Source organism: Aedes aegypti, chromosome 2 (genome assembly GCF_002204515.2).
Source record: "Aedes aegypti strain LVP_AGWG chromosome 2, AaegL5.0 Primary Assembly, whole genome shotgun sequence".
NCBI lineage: Eukaryota > Metazoa > Arthropoda > Insecta > Diptera > Culicidae > Aedes > Aedes aegypti.
The window spans coordinates 295,133,458-295,148,413 of NC_035108.1; the positions used below are offsets into that span (position 1 = coordinate 295,133,458).

General features: G+C 34.9%; 1 protein-coding gene across 18 annotated transcripts in view; it reads left to right on the forward strand.

Moving 5' to 3' along the window:
• The first annotated feature begins 365 nt into the window (after positions 1 to 365).
• LOC5566523 (tyrosine-protein kinase receptor torso) overlaps positions 366 to 14,956 on the forward strand; it is a 429,787-nt gene continuing 415,196 nt past the window's right edge. For 3 of the 18 annotated variants that reach the window (XM_021845427.1, XM_021845446.1, XM_021845447.1), the window contains exons 1-3: positions 366 to 1,101; positions 12,746 to 12,895; positions 14,273 to 14,470. The gene's annotated coding sequence lies outside the window, so the exon portion shown is untranslated. Of the gene's footprint in view, positions 1,102 to 12,745; positions 12,896 to 14,262; positions 14,471 to 14,956 lie in introns of all 18 variants that reach the window. The other 15 variants (XM_021845429.1, XM_021845431.1, XM_021845438.1 and 12 more) reach the window with 15 other exon arrangements.

Here is a 14,956-nt window from a genome sequence, read left to right on the forward strand (position 1 = left end):
ATAATACAGCATACCGAGTCAGCGCACCCCCAGTGGCGCATTTTCTGCAACGTTCCTCACCCACGGCATAAAAATTAACAAGGCAGGCTCATTACTGATGTAAATATCAAGTTTGATTATAAACACGTGACGTCACTCCTATCGTACCATACACCTTCCGGACCACTAGATCATTTTTATCGCAAATTTGTTCGAGGTGGATAGGAATGACGTCGCCAAATAGCTGTCAGTTTTCGGAATATATCACCTTCTTAAATATAGTACACCGTGTCCTCACCCATTTGGATGGTTCGGCTTGGTCGTTTACATCGCCGTCGCAGCGCTGCACCGTTCTTCGTCGTCGTCATCGTCATCGTAGATATAGTTGATTTGTGCGGTCCCTCAGTTGTATGTCTGCAGTCGGACCTGTTGGACGTACTTTTGTCGGGACATTACATTGGGGCCACGCTTTGAGGCCGTTTTTCGGAACCGGCACCTTGGAGATTGGCAGCGTGTTTACCGCGTGCGGTTCCTTGTTTATTGTATCGGGAAAGCCGAAAAGTGACAGAATAAAAAGATGGTTTTGACGAGATTGGATGAGCTTTGTGATGATCGGTGCCAAAAGGCATGACCAGAAAAACGAGTGCCGGCAGAAAGTGTTTACGCTAATTTTCCCCATTTTCCGCGGTGTGAATTGTCGATCACGCGGTCTCCTGTAAACAGTGTAAAGTTTGCGCTGGAGAGAAGGCACGTGGAAAAAGGCGATATTATTCTTCTTCCTATGAATTATTAATTATCGTTTAACACTTGGTGTGTGCGAGGAAAGAGTGTGACCTCCCATCGGGAAGGCAGTGTATCAAGTTAACCATTACGTTAATTGGAGTTTCATGTGGCGATAAATGCGGAATTACACGTCACTGTAGAGCACTGTTTACACGACGTGTATTTATTTTTCGGGATAGTCGCATCCTATTGTCAGAGTTGGAAATAGAATAGGATCATTGGGGTGATGAAATTGGTTGGTGGCGCGTATATCATGTGGAAATCCGATCGGAATCGGATGTTCGATGTGTAACAAGCATAGTGAAAATTTTGTGGTCTATCTACCCAGGGTGCACAATGGTTCGAATCGATCATTTATCAGGAAAAATTTGTTTCTCGGTTTTCGTAGGTTTTAGATGAATGATGTCTTCAGAGAAGTTGTTAGTAATTGAATTTTACATGTTTTAAGAAAAAAAAGCTTGATATACATGGATTGTGTTTAAGAACAACATACAAAAAGCTGTCAGTCGGACATTTTCTCCGTAGATGGGCTACATCGCGCCCTAAACCAGTCGACAGGAAGGTAATTTTAAAGATTTTTTAACGATCGTAAGAACTATAAGTGTTATGTCTTGTCTCGCGTCGCGTTTCGTGAATGTTTCCATTTTTAATAAAAACTAGTCACTGAAGTCTCGTTTTTACGCAAAATGGTATCTTAAACCATTTTTGCCTGTTATTTTTTGCTGTGAATTTTGTGTAAATTCTTGGGAAGAAGAAATTAATGAAATCATGCATCACTCGTGATCTCGCCCTAAACGCCATTGGTGGCCAAGTGTGTAGTCAGTTGTTTTTGGGCATATGGATGGACCAAGATAAAAACTATCACCACTGGGAGATTGAAGACAATCTTCTCTTCATTGTAGCATTGTTAAATAACGTGTAAATTCATTCGTTTGCCCTGTAACAACAAGCCACACACTTGATTACTAATTGCTTTTAGGACGAAATCATAAATCAAGCGAAAGATTCTTCATGTTCGAAATACAGGGCAAGTAGCAGGTCTCTTTTAGAAATATGGTCTATATTGTAATCTGAGTCTTTCAAAAGTCTCTTTTTTGTATGCAAGGTCTCTACTGTAACTAGCCCACTATGGGTGATCAGGTGGCCAAGAATCTCAAAAATGACAGTTTCTGATAGTTTTTCTTGTATATCATTTCATAGTGAATACTCCTATTAAGAGATTTCTGTAGTATAAGAGCAAGATCTTCTGTTGTTTCGCTGATGCGGTATGTCAATGTTAGAATTGTCAAAAAAAAAGAACGAAAAATCAATTCAAACACTAGGTATTATTTCTTAGAATATTCTTAATGGAGTTTATCCTAGGAGTCATAAAACATCTTTCGATTATTTCTAAATACCTCTCAAAACTATCTTGAAGATTTCTTAAGAAATTATTGAAGGGTTCTTACAGGAGTCATCTCACGAGATTTTTCAAGGAACAGAAGGAATTTTACTAAGATCATAAGCATTTAATCATCCCATAAGCATAGGAAAAATTTCAGATACTTGTTGACGACTTCATCGAATGTCATTAATGAATACCTCTAAGAACACAAAAAAAAATACGGAAACTAAAGAAAGTTTCGAAAACTTTCACTTTTTGGTTTTCACACCTGATTTTCTTAGGAACCGTCCATAAATGAATTAGCATTTTAGAGGGGAGGGGGCTAGTCTACGATTTAGTTACGAACCATGTATTAGGTATGGGAAAATAGGTTACGATGGGAGAGGGGGGTGTCAAAAATTGGCCAAAAAATGCAACGTCATTTACAGTGTTGTGAAAAACTCAATTTCTCACAACTCACGCTTGATATTTTTCATGCGTGAGTTGTCAGTCAAAAATCATGAATGAGTTGGCTCACCTTTTTGACTTATTGTCTCGTATTTCCACAGTTTACTCACACACGGCAATAATTTCTTGTTAGTCTGGTAAAATTATATTAATCCTTTCTGATGTGAACAACAACATTCGGGTTTCACGAGTTTTTGCCGGGTTTCGTTCGAGTTGATTTTGCATCAAAACCTCAAGCGGAGATTTGCGAAGCAGATCTCTAATGAGTTTGCTCTCACGGGAGAGCGTATTGGTTAAGATTTTGAGTGTGAGTCTATCAACACTGGTCATTTATGGACGCTGCCTTACAACAATTCCGGGTCAAATTCTTGATGAAATTCCTGTAATATGCCTGAAATAATTTTATAAACATCTTCAGTACACTTCTGGGTGAATTTCAAAATATTATTTAGGAAAATTTATATAGAATTCTCCAATTGAACCATTCTATGATTTATAGTTAAAACAAATCCAAGAAGAGCTTCGAGGCTATTGCTGATGCCATTTTAAAAGTATTAAAAGAAAAGAATTTTTTATATGATTTTTTTAGGTATTCTAAGAGAAACTCTTAGATAATTTAAGGCTAAGTAACCCGTCATTCGTTTTTGGAGTAATGATGACTTTGCAGCTTGCAATTTCAAAGTGATAAAATTCAGTCTTGATAGTTTATATTGACTTGAAAAAGTACCACTGTACCCGCAAACATGCATAAAGTATGCTGATACTTTTTCAGCTGTGTCAGTGCAAAACCAACTGATTTTCTTTGATTCGAAATCGTGAGATGGATTAGCAACAATCATCTACGACGCGTACAAATTTCAATACCTACTTCGCCTTAACGGTCATGTACAACTAGGATTCAGGGTGATTCCAGTTGTCTTACTGGCCACAGCAAAATTACCGATCAAAGGGAACTACACTACACACAGGGAACACTACAAACCGAAACTTCAGATTTTTTTGCGAATTACTTACCTAGACGCTACTTAATACGCATTTAGGACCTTTCTTTGCTTACTGTGAAAAAGTAGGGTGAATATCCTGCATAGTTTTATGAATCATGCAAAAGGGTGCAGAGGCAGTGTATAAAGATCGTTAAGGCACGAAATTTGAGAATGAAATTGGCCGGGTCGTTTTCCCCCTGATAAACAAAAACATGGCTACGCCCATGTCCCTCACAACCTTAAAAGTCTATGTAAATTGTAAATGCGGTTCATAAGCATATATTAACACCTTAAAATTTGAAAAACAGAACCAAAAATATGACCCGATTTTGTCAGGTTTCCCGTTTTGTCAGTCTAAAATTCATCAAGGGGCTGACAAAATCGGGTCCCTTATTTTCATAATGATTTTCCCAGCGTTATCGCACAAGTAGTCAATATGCATCAATTAGCAAGCTCAACATCACCTGAGTTCGGTAGCTCTAGAGGGCAAAAAAACAACTAAGCAGAGAGGCAGCGAAAAATGAGCGAGGAAGATGCGACACACAACACAACGGAGGAAAATTCCAAAAAAAAAGAGTGCCATCACAACTGCGCGAGGCCTGTTTGGTTCGGGAGAATCACTCAAGAATTCGATTGAACCGTGAGCAAAGATGAGATAACGATAGAAGCAAAATAAAAAGAGGTTTTGAAAAAATCCTCGCATTTTAATGCTCTCTCACTCGAATCGTTTGAGGATTCGTGTTGTGAATTTTGAGTTCAAATTTTTCTCAGAAAAACCTGGAAATCGCCCATTTTTTTCATTGCTGAGAAGTTTCTGTCTTGCCTGATCAATGGTAACAAAACTCGTTATTTCACTATAGGCCCTTTTCGAATACTTGTCACAAAAATATGATTTTTGAATAAAAAAAAATCAAAATTGCATCATAAAACTTGAGATGGCTCCAAGAATTATTTCACTTATTTCTCCGGGAATATTCTGACAAACTCTTCTAGAAATTTGTCCAGAAATCACTTCAGATTTCTTAAAGGTATAATTAACCCTTACGTTTCCTCTTTGATTGACTTTTTCTTTATGAAATATGTTTTTATTAGAACTGCCTGAAGAAATAATGTTGAAAATAGGCAAAACTTGTTGTTTTCAATTGTTGTATAAAATAGTGTTTTCTTTTTTTAATTTCTTTATTAGTATCATTCCAAACATTATATTAATTTCTTATATCTAGGTGTTCTGTATTGTTAGACAACACTATCATCCTAATTTGGAAAAACAAATTTAAAGTATAAAAATGTTGCTTTTAATAATAAATCACTTGTTTGTCAATAATTTTACTCAAAACAATTAGCTGATTATTGGATATATATGATGAGTATGTAAAAATATTTCAGTAACTATTCCATAGTATGCATCTGATTCGAATTTAAGTTCATCGAAAATGAATGGAGTCTTCGAGCTGCCATGATAAAGAAAGGGTCAAAGAAATTTATTCAGAATATGCAACAGGAAATCCACCGCAAAAATCTTCACTAATTTTCGAAGGGATTAATCTGAATTCCCTAATTACAGTATTAGATAAAAACTTTGCAACTTTTTCGATTTTCCATACAAAATGGTTAACTTTGGTAAGCTAAATCTCAGTTATTCATGGACCGATTTGAATGAAATTCTCACAGAACAAAACTCAAATTTCAAAATATATTTTTTAATAATTTTTCCAATCACGTGTTTAAATGTAATAACGATTTTACTAAAGAATAATTTTCGTCGAAAAATTCAAAACTGTTTATCTGAAAATACAATTGCCCTACAAAAAAAACTGTTTTCAGCAAACTTGTTCATCTCATCAAAATCTACAACTTTGCTGAAGATACCATAAAGGTATTTCTTCAATTCATTTAGTTATGTCAATTATGAAAAATCGTCAAAAAAATCACTTCAGTTAAACCATTATTGCGATAATGTGAGTAGGGCCCAGATAGCCGTAGCGGTAAACGTGCAGCTATTCAGCCTGACCATGCTGATAGTCGTGGGGTCTGGTCGAGGATCTTTTCGTAAAGGAAATTTTCTCGATTCCCAGGGCATAGAGTATCTTCGCACCTGCCACACGATATACACATGCAAAAATGGTCAATCGGCAAAGAAAGCTCTCAGTTAATAACTGTGGAAGTGCTCATAGGAACACTAATCTGAGAAGCAGGCTTTGTCCCAGTTGGTACGTAGCGCCAGAAAGAAAGAAGAAGAAGAGTAGTTCCTTGAGAAATTTCTAGAAAAAATTCCGAAGAAATCTTGAGGGAAGTCTCTGTGGTTATTTTTGAAAAATTCCTGGAGAAATTTCATTTTGAATTCAAGAGGATATCTTACGCAGAAATATTGAACAAAATTTTAGTGGTATCGATGGAAAAATCACTTCATAAACTCTAGGAAGACTAAGGATTTTCTTGAAAAAAATGTCTAAACGGTATTTGAAGGATTTCAATAAAAAAAAACGTGAATCAATAAATGGAATCCTAAATAGATTTTCAGAGTAATACCTTAAGTTAACTTTGGGCAAAAACAAAAAACAAATTAGCTATTTCTACAGACAAATGTCTACCCGGAATTTCTGAAAAAATAAATCTTATCTTCTTCTTCTTGTGTGGCCTTTATTTGTTTCCTGTCGGGTACCAGTGTTTTCGGTACCAGTAGCAGGTCTCTTTTAGGTCTCTTTTTAATGCATGAGGTTTCTAAAGCTCCTATTTTAAAGACGCTTATTAGCCACCAGCCAGAATTGTAAAACAGGAAAAACAGGTAAAGTTGCAAACCGACACTGGCTCTTTTGGCAGAACTCTAAAAAAATCGAAAATTTTCTAAAAAAATCTGAAAAAATATTGTTCTGCAATACATTCTGAGGAATCACTCCAGATTCCTCCAACAACTTTCTCAGGAATTAATCTTGATCTCTTCTAGCAATTTCTTCAGGGATGCTTCGCAGGATACTTCCTCGCGGATTCCTTCAACAGTTCAACGCTGATACCTTCAGAAATTTGCATTACAATTATCCCGTTTAATCACTTATAGATTGCTTATAGATATTCTGCCAGGAATTCCAAAAATTTGTTCCAATTGTTCGGTTTCGCTTTGTTTGTGCGAGTTTTTCGAAAATTTCTTCAGTATATTTGCTATGTTATCCGTATTTTTTTAAACTGATAGAAAATTGAGTCGATTCCTTACGCGAAATATCATAGTTTTCCTACGTCTGATAAGCTCCTGAGCAAGAACTATTCGTTTAAAAATAATCTAGAAACATCTCCAAGAATTTCCTTCAGAGTTTTTTCTAACATTTTTTTCGCAGCGTTTCATCAAGTGATTGCTTATGTATTCTCATGTCCATGAATTCTTAAAAAGGATTTTTAGGATTTCTTCCTTAAATCAAGCGAATAAACCTTTGTTGTGTATTGCTTTCCTATTATTATTTGGGATTTATTCGAGAGAATCATCCAAGATTTCCTCAAAGGTCCAGAAGCTCATTTGAAATCCTTGTAGGAGTTATCTCCTAAAATAGTTTTTCAAGTATTTCAACAAAAGTTTCGTGTGTTATTACTTCTGGGGTATTATCATTTGAAAATACCTTATGGACTGGATCTAGTACTTCCCATAACTTTTTAAAACTTCGTTGGCAATTTTCTGGAGAACTTCATCGAAAAAGTTTAAGAATAAGTCATAAAAGAACCTTGGGAATAATATCGGCATTATTCCCTAGAGGTGTATCTGGAGAAATTTTCGGTTGAAATAAATTCAAAGTTATATCTGAAGGAACGCTAGGTATCCTTACAGAAATTCCTAGCTAATTTCTAGAAGACAACAAAAATCTTGATGGAAATCCTAGGGCTGAGGAGGTTTTTGTGTAATATATGATATTTCAGACGAATTCCTGAACGAATCTTTGAAAACATTTCTAGAGGAATATCTGGAGTCACTTATCAAGGTATCATTGGAAAAATTTGTGGTTTAATTCTTGAAGGTTTTTTAACAAAAATGTTTAAGGAATTTATAGGGAAGTCCGAGAAAGAATCACTGGATCACATTATGAAGAAATCATCGGAGGAATACCTAACGGAAACTTTGAGCAAATACCTTAATTACATTATATTGAAATTTCCGAAAAAGAACATGAAAATAATGAGCATAGTACTTGGTGTAATGAGTAATTCTCAAAGAAATTCTTAAAAATAACCAATAAAAATGTGTGATCCAATTATCTGAATTTTTTATTATTATTTAGGAGTATTTTCTGGAACCTATTCGATCCCTTTCTTGTTTCTTTTTAGTCTTTTTGGGCTTCTTGTTTCAGGCATGATGTCGGTTCAGTTAATACTTCTTAGACACTTAATCACTACCAGCCCTAAACTTAGGTTGAAATCTTCTGTTTAAATAAAAATGGAATGGTTTTTATATGTCACGCATGTTTGTGTGGAATAAAATAATTGAAAAACTTCTGCGAAAGTAGAAATAAATGTTCAATACTAGTGATCTTTTATATAAAAGATAAGCGGAAGTAAAATGGAATGATTTGACAACAAACCAGCAGTGCTGAATTTGCTAGGCGTCGAGAATAATATTGTAACACGGACATGACACCCTCATTGCTGAACGTTTCCAAACTAATAAACAGCAGAAAAAAAAAATCAAAAACTACATATTGCATTGACAAAATTTGAAAAAAGAAAATATTTCATATAATCTGCTCGATGCAAAACAACTTTTACCAAAATATTTTCAAGCGGAATACATTACTCCTCAAGAAAAGTTCAAAACAAACATAACGCATGTTCGTTTAGCTCACGCTTTGACAGCTCTTGCTGCACGATTGGTTCACACTTTGGCAGAAATGTCAGCTTCCGCGAATCTCTCTTATAAAGGATCACTAGTCAATACCAACCTGATATTTTGAAAAAGGATTTCACATAGTCTACTACATATCAGTAGTTTCAGGTAATTTTTGTTTGCGCTCTTGAGCAAACTTTCAAAAATGTTGTTACAGTACCCGTTCGGGTTTACCCGTTCGGTTTATGGAAATTTGCCTGAAAAAAACGAACGGTTTTTCCAAAATTTGGCAATTATTATCAACAATTTCTACAATTCAATAAATAAAAGGTTGCAGGATGACGTTGTAATTCAATTCACATTAAACAGTGTTAGGAAAATGATAAGGTCGATCCATTTCGACATAGTTTGATTTTGGCAACATGAAATTATTCGACAAACTGCTAAAACCGAACGGACACTGCATAATGAATAACTTTGTCAACTAACGCGTACATCCCCAACCCACTTTTTGAATAAAATTTGAAAATTCAAATTGATGGATCAACTCATAAAAACAGCTGATTGAACCAATTTTTAACACTTTTTCGTAGATCGATCACAGAATTCTTCTAGTTTCTGGAACTGTGATCGACTTCTTGATAATGACTATGATTCCGGATATATCCAGGGGAGTTCCTGTGAAGTTGGCTACATGTACCGTGATGCATCAATATCCGGACGCTTAAGAAGAGGCAAATGTTCAATCTCTCTTTTAAACAAGGTTTTTGCAAATTAAAATGATATTAAATTTGGCAACACACAGTTTTATATTTAAAATTGACGAGAATAACAAATTTTAACTAAAATTTTATGATAACATTATGAAAATTATCGAAACAATCAAGCTCTTCTTGTTTTGAAATCCGGACACTTGTAACTTTTTATGTCTACCGTGGTGAATCAAAAAAAAAAAATCATTTCACAATACAACTATTACAAGTTTTATGTTTTTAAAACAAATACTGGCACTCATCGCTGCTAGCTACATACTTTATTTCGTTTTTCGAATGATTCAAGCATGTTTAAATGGATATTTTAGGTGATTTTTTGATTCAGCTGATATGGGGTAACGTTGATCACCCAGTAAACAACGTTCGGTACTATTGAAAATGACGTTACTAACTAAAATCATGGCCTCTGAAGCTGAATATGAAGACCAAACTCTTACAATTCATTTACTTGTTGAGTTATTTCAAAACTAAAAACACCCTGAACCGCGTAATACGCCTAAGGAAATTCTACATTCATAATAGTAATTAGTTAATGTTGCCTAATTGAATAAAGTTATAAAAGATTTGACAACGGAATCGCTTTCAGCGATGCCATATTTAGTAACAACCGCATTTTTCTTGACCACATCGTCTGCAGAACTCATGTGAGACATGAATTTTCGGTAGTGTCAGTGAAAATGAGAGAAATCATTGTTTCAAAAAGTCGTCAATTTTACGCATGAACTAAACACAATTTTAGCAAAAACCTTAATTTGTATTAACTCATGAATATAAGAAAGAGAGGCACCATGCATAGTTTGAAAATGTTTCACCAATAAATGTTTTTTTGAACTTATAACAAGAAGAGTCCTTCCGATCAATAATATTACCACACTGATCGATGTTACCCCGGATTACGGTACCATTGCAAAATAGGGATTAATAACGAAAACAGAATATTGCTTCAGTCAAATGTCTTTTCTATGCTGTGCAAGTGATTTTGAAGGTAGCGTCGACGAACGAATAACAACATGTAGTGAACGATAATATTTGAGAATTTTACTAATAATGTTAGTGTTTCTAATATGTTTTGTTCATGAAGTGATAGTTAAACAGTTTCGTGGTATCATATTTCTGAAATGTGCAGCAAACATCTGCTAAAATTTGAGAAAAGTGTCTGTCCAGTTTTGGAGCCAAGTGGATCTAAATCCGGACATTGAATATAATCCGTAAATTTTAATGGTGTAAGACCATTATCTACAATAGAAACCAAAAGTAAAGATTTTAATTTAATATAAAAAACACTTAGCAAAAACGGAGGTTGAAGATTTGTGCCTTCTTAAGCGTCCGGATATTGATGCACCATGGTATATTCCCGGACACTATTTAATCAAAATCTGGACAGCGCTATTATAAAATGGAACTTGGAATGAAATGTATAATAAGTCTGTTAAAACTAAATAGTTTGCCACATTAATTAACCGTTGTTGAAGGTATTTGCTATATGATACATAAGAGAATAAAACATGTGCAAATTGGTGGTTCAATTTCTTCATTTGAATCCAAACATATGCAATTTTGCACTTGTTGTTTGTACTTCAACAATAATTTACTTACATAGATTTTCTTAGCATAAAATTACCTTCTTATCATTCACAACACTTCAACTACAGTTTTTCCAGTTTTTTCTTAGATTTTCTTCTCAAATATTTATTTACAGATGTAAATGATTATTTACGAAGTCAATGCTTCGGAACACTTAAACTTATATTGGTTTCACTATTCTATTCTAAAACACATTATGAATATTGTGTTTAAAGCAAATTATAGGCAACTAAACGTTGTTGCGCGTTAGTAGACGCTCGTCTTAAAATGACTCACACTGCAGAGAAACCACGTCCGACAGGAGCAACTTTTTTATTTTTATTAATCATCAATGTTTAAAGTACAAGTTATCATAAAATTTTAACATAATATGTCATTATTTAACCTTTACTTAACGAATAATACCAAAGTGTCCGGATATTGGAACCGTCCGGAAATTGATTCACCACGGTACGTTGGGAATCATTTGGAATCTTTTTACCATATTGGCCACTTCCACGGACACTCCGGGAACCTGGTGCCCTCGAAGACAATTTTCAATTCTGTGGTTCCGTATCTTGTGACGTATTTTGCAAAATATGTACATTGAGAATCATTTCAAGGCTTTTTGGCTACATTGCTCACTACCATGGATACTATGGGAACCTGGTGCCCTCAGAGAAATACAAAAACGCAAAAACTAGACATTTGTAGAGATTCTTGCTACATGACTCACGACCGTCAATGTTTAGGGTTTTCCGCTTTTCCAAAGTTCTCTGAAAAGTAATCATTTTTTACCGATACGAACGCAAGTTTTCTATACAGTATCACAAAGTACTTAGAAGATTGACTTTGTTTTTTTGGCTTCCATCCAAATTACATGGAATGAAAAAAATTCCAAGAAACTTCAGCCTATTTTTTCAAACGAGGTTTTTGTCACTTACACCCCTATGTTCACATAGTTACAAAAACAATGAGAATAATAAGTGCAACAGATAGCTTTTCTAAATCATCATCTCAATTGCTTAATTTTACATTGCAAGTAAACCAAAAAATATGTAAACTTCATAATTCACTGAATACTGGTATGGATACTTGGGACTCACATCGTGTACCTCGAATGATAGCTTGATTATTTGCAGCCTTTGCAGTACTGACATGTCCGAAACATTATCGTACCAAAATAATGTATGCTTGTCCTGAGTGTTGCAAAACTGAAGAATTTCTGGAAATCAAACATGTGCCAGATCAATTGCGATGGTGTAGTTTCTGCCCAAGAAATCGAGATATTAAAACCATGATCAGCTGTGCAGTCTGCAACAGAGCAGCATGTGAAACATGTAAGGAACGTAAAGAGAAGGCTTTCGATATCTAGAGTTGAAGCACCAGTTTAAGCCATAGCGCCATTTGAAAAGTATTAAAATTTTCAGCGTACTGTTTTAAGCAAAGTTATATCATTATTTCGATTTCGGGCAGAAAAACAGATTTTGAAAGTTAGTAAAACGATTATGGTTGTTTTGACCATCGAGACAAATAACAGACATTTAATGAATACTATATTGAAAACGACTCCGTTTCCAGAGAAACAGGGAAAATAATAAACAATCAGACGCCATTTCGTGTTCCTACATTATTCCGAGTCACGAAAATCTGGTCTAGTATCCTTTGATAGTGGACATATCGACATATGGAGATAAAATCGGGAATGAAAATCACATCGAGATATCGAGCTAAGGAGGATATCGATGCATGGAGAAGGACATTGTATGCAGAATGAAGGGACTGTTGAAATCATTGACATAAAGAGAGATATAGAGATGTAGAACATCGAGGTGTGGAGAGTCGAAAGTATACATTTTTTCCATACACAACTTTATAGCATTGTTAAACAAAAAATTACCTCAACCAGGACCACATTATCATTTTTTTTGTAAGAAGATGCAAATCAATCGCGAACAACTTCTCTGAAGACATGATATATCGCAAATGAACGAGAACAGAGAAAAAAGTTTCTTCTCCGATGAGTTGCCAGTTCGGACCATTGTGCAGTGCCATAATTGAGAAATCGTTTAATCATCTTATTCCATCCAAACGGAACGTTTTGCGCGCTAAGGAGTGGTGACTGCCTGCGGTGAGTGCGGTATCATCGATAACACAAAAGTCCACCGCTTGAAAAACACAGGTACCGTCGATGGGGGTGACAATGGGTCTGGGGGGTGAGATTGGGTCAAAACGGAAAAATATGATTTATGAAATATTTTAGCTAATAATGCTGATATTACCAAAATTAATAATTCATATGTTAGGGAACATATTATTACACGTAATTCATCACAATATAAATTTTTAGAAATAATGGTTTTTATTTACTATATCAATAAAATTGTATGTTGAAACTAGATAAAATTTACAACATTAAATTTCTTCTGTGCAAAATATCCCGCATGTACTTTAACTTCTATCGTTATATTGGTAGAAGGTTGATAGTCTTTTCATTACACGTCACACGTATTTTCCGGAATCTATTTGATTTTTCAACAAAAAAATCATTTTTTTCGGTAAGGTGTCTAAAACATCAAAAATGGGGGTGAGATTGGGTCAAGCAAGAACGATAGTAAATGAAATTGCAAGTCCACGTTTTTTGATATTTTACGGTGCCGGATGTTCTCTTTTTCATTAATATGTGTTTATTCTTTCTAAATACAGCACTTGTGAAACATCAAAAAAGTCTACTTGAGTATTCCATGCATTGAATAACAATACAACCCATTTCGACAACTTCTCAAGCCAGAAACTGTGTTTCGTGCGCAGCAACATCGTATAATTTTATCAATTTTTTTTTTTTTTTAATTATTTATCAGTTTTTTCATATTATAGAAACATCTCACGGAAGTACAAATGAGTTGGATCGCTGAAATACTGGGATTATGAAGTCAACATCTGCCTGAAATGTATTGATCGTGGAATGTCGCATCGAAATTTAACTATTTGCGAAGGTTTAAAATAATCACTGTTTCAGTGCACCTTTAGGGAAACTGAATAGGCTTTATGGCAATGGGGATGAGACTTTGAAGACAATTTGAGGGAAAAAAACAAGAAAATTTATGTAAACTTATTGATAAATATTGGGTTTACATATTTTTTTCTCATAGCTCTTCAATTTTTCGGTATATTCGTTCTTTCAAGTGGGTTTATCATACTTGTAAAACTTCTTAGATGTTTTTTAGTCTTGTTTGCATCGTATTTCATCAATATTTTTCAGCTATGAATGGTTTTGCAATCATATTCTCAAAAACAATTTATTTCAATTACAGTGACCCAATGTCACCCCCTCTATGGGGTGAGATTGGGTCATTTTTCATTCACTTATAGCGCCGCAGTGAATAAATATTTTTCTATAATATTTTGGACAGTTGTTAAAGTACCATCAAAGTACATATACACCATATTTGAAGTTTATTGGAGTTAAATTGCGATAGTTATTCAATAAATAAATCGTACATATCCCTTTTTGACCCATTGTCACCCCCAACGACGGTACATAAAAAGGTGTGATAAGATTTCGACAAACAGGCGAAGAAAACGTCGTTGTCTGGCCAATCTGGATTGTGTGTACGATAAGAGGGAGCCTCGTATTTGCCATAGGGTGACGCCAAGAAAGAGGTGTAACTCTATTTCTGGCACATTGCAGTAATCAACGTTTGTAAGCCGACCTGGCGAAGTAAAACGACTTATCGATGCTGGTCATAGAATAGCGGTAAGTAAGTATGGTGGGGGTGCCTCTCGATGTCACAATCAGGGAAGGATACATATTGCTATCTATCACCGTTTTGTAGGCAGCGAGCAAATTGAATTGCTGTTTCTGGAACGGGTTACATGGAAGATTTTAATATTGAATAGATGATATAGGAAGGATAATCTTCTCACGGTCGATGAATCCATAGCATCGGTTTTTAACAAGGGAAACAGCTTCGTTTCCTACCGAAGTATCGTGGCATGTATGGTGTTTAATGTTATTGATAGGCCGAGACACTGTAAGGAAATCTGCATGTTCTAGATTGGTTTCATCATGAACACATTGTGAAGCAATCAAAAACAATGTTGCTTCGGTTGAAAGCTGTACAGCTTAAATCTATTAGGTATATTAATTGGATAAAAATGCTAACTTTTTCAAATATGTTATTTGTTTTAGCGAATATTGTGATAATGTCAGCAACATTACATTACATTCATGTTTAAGTTC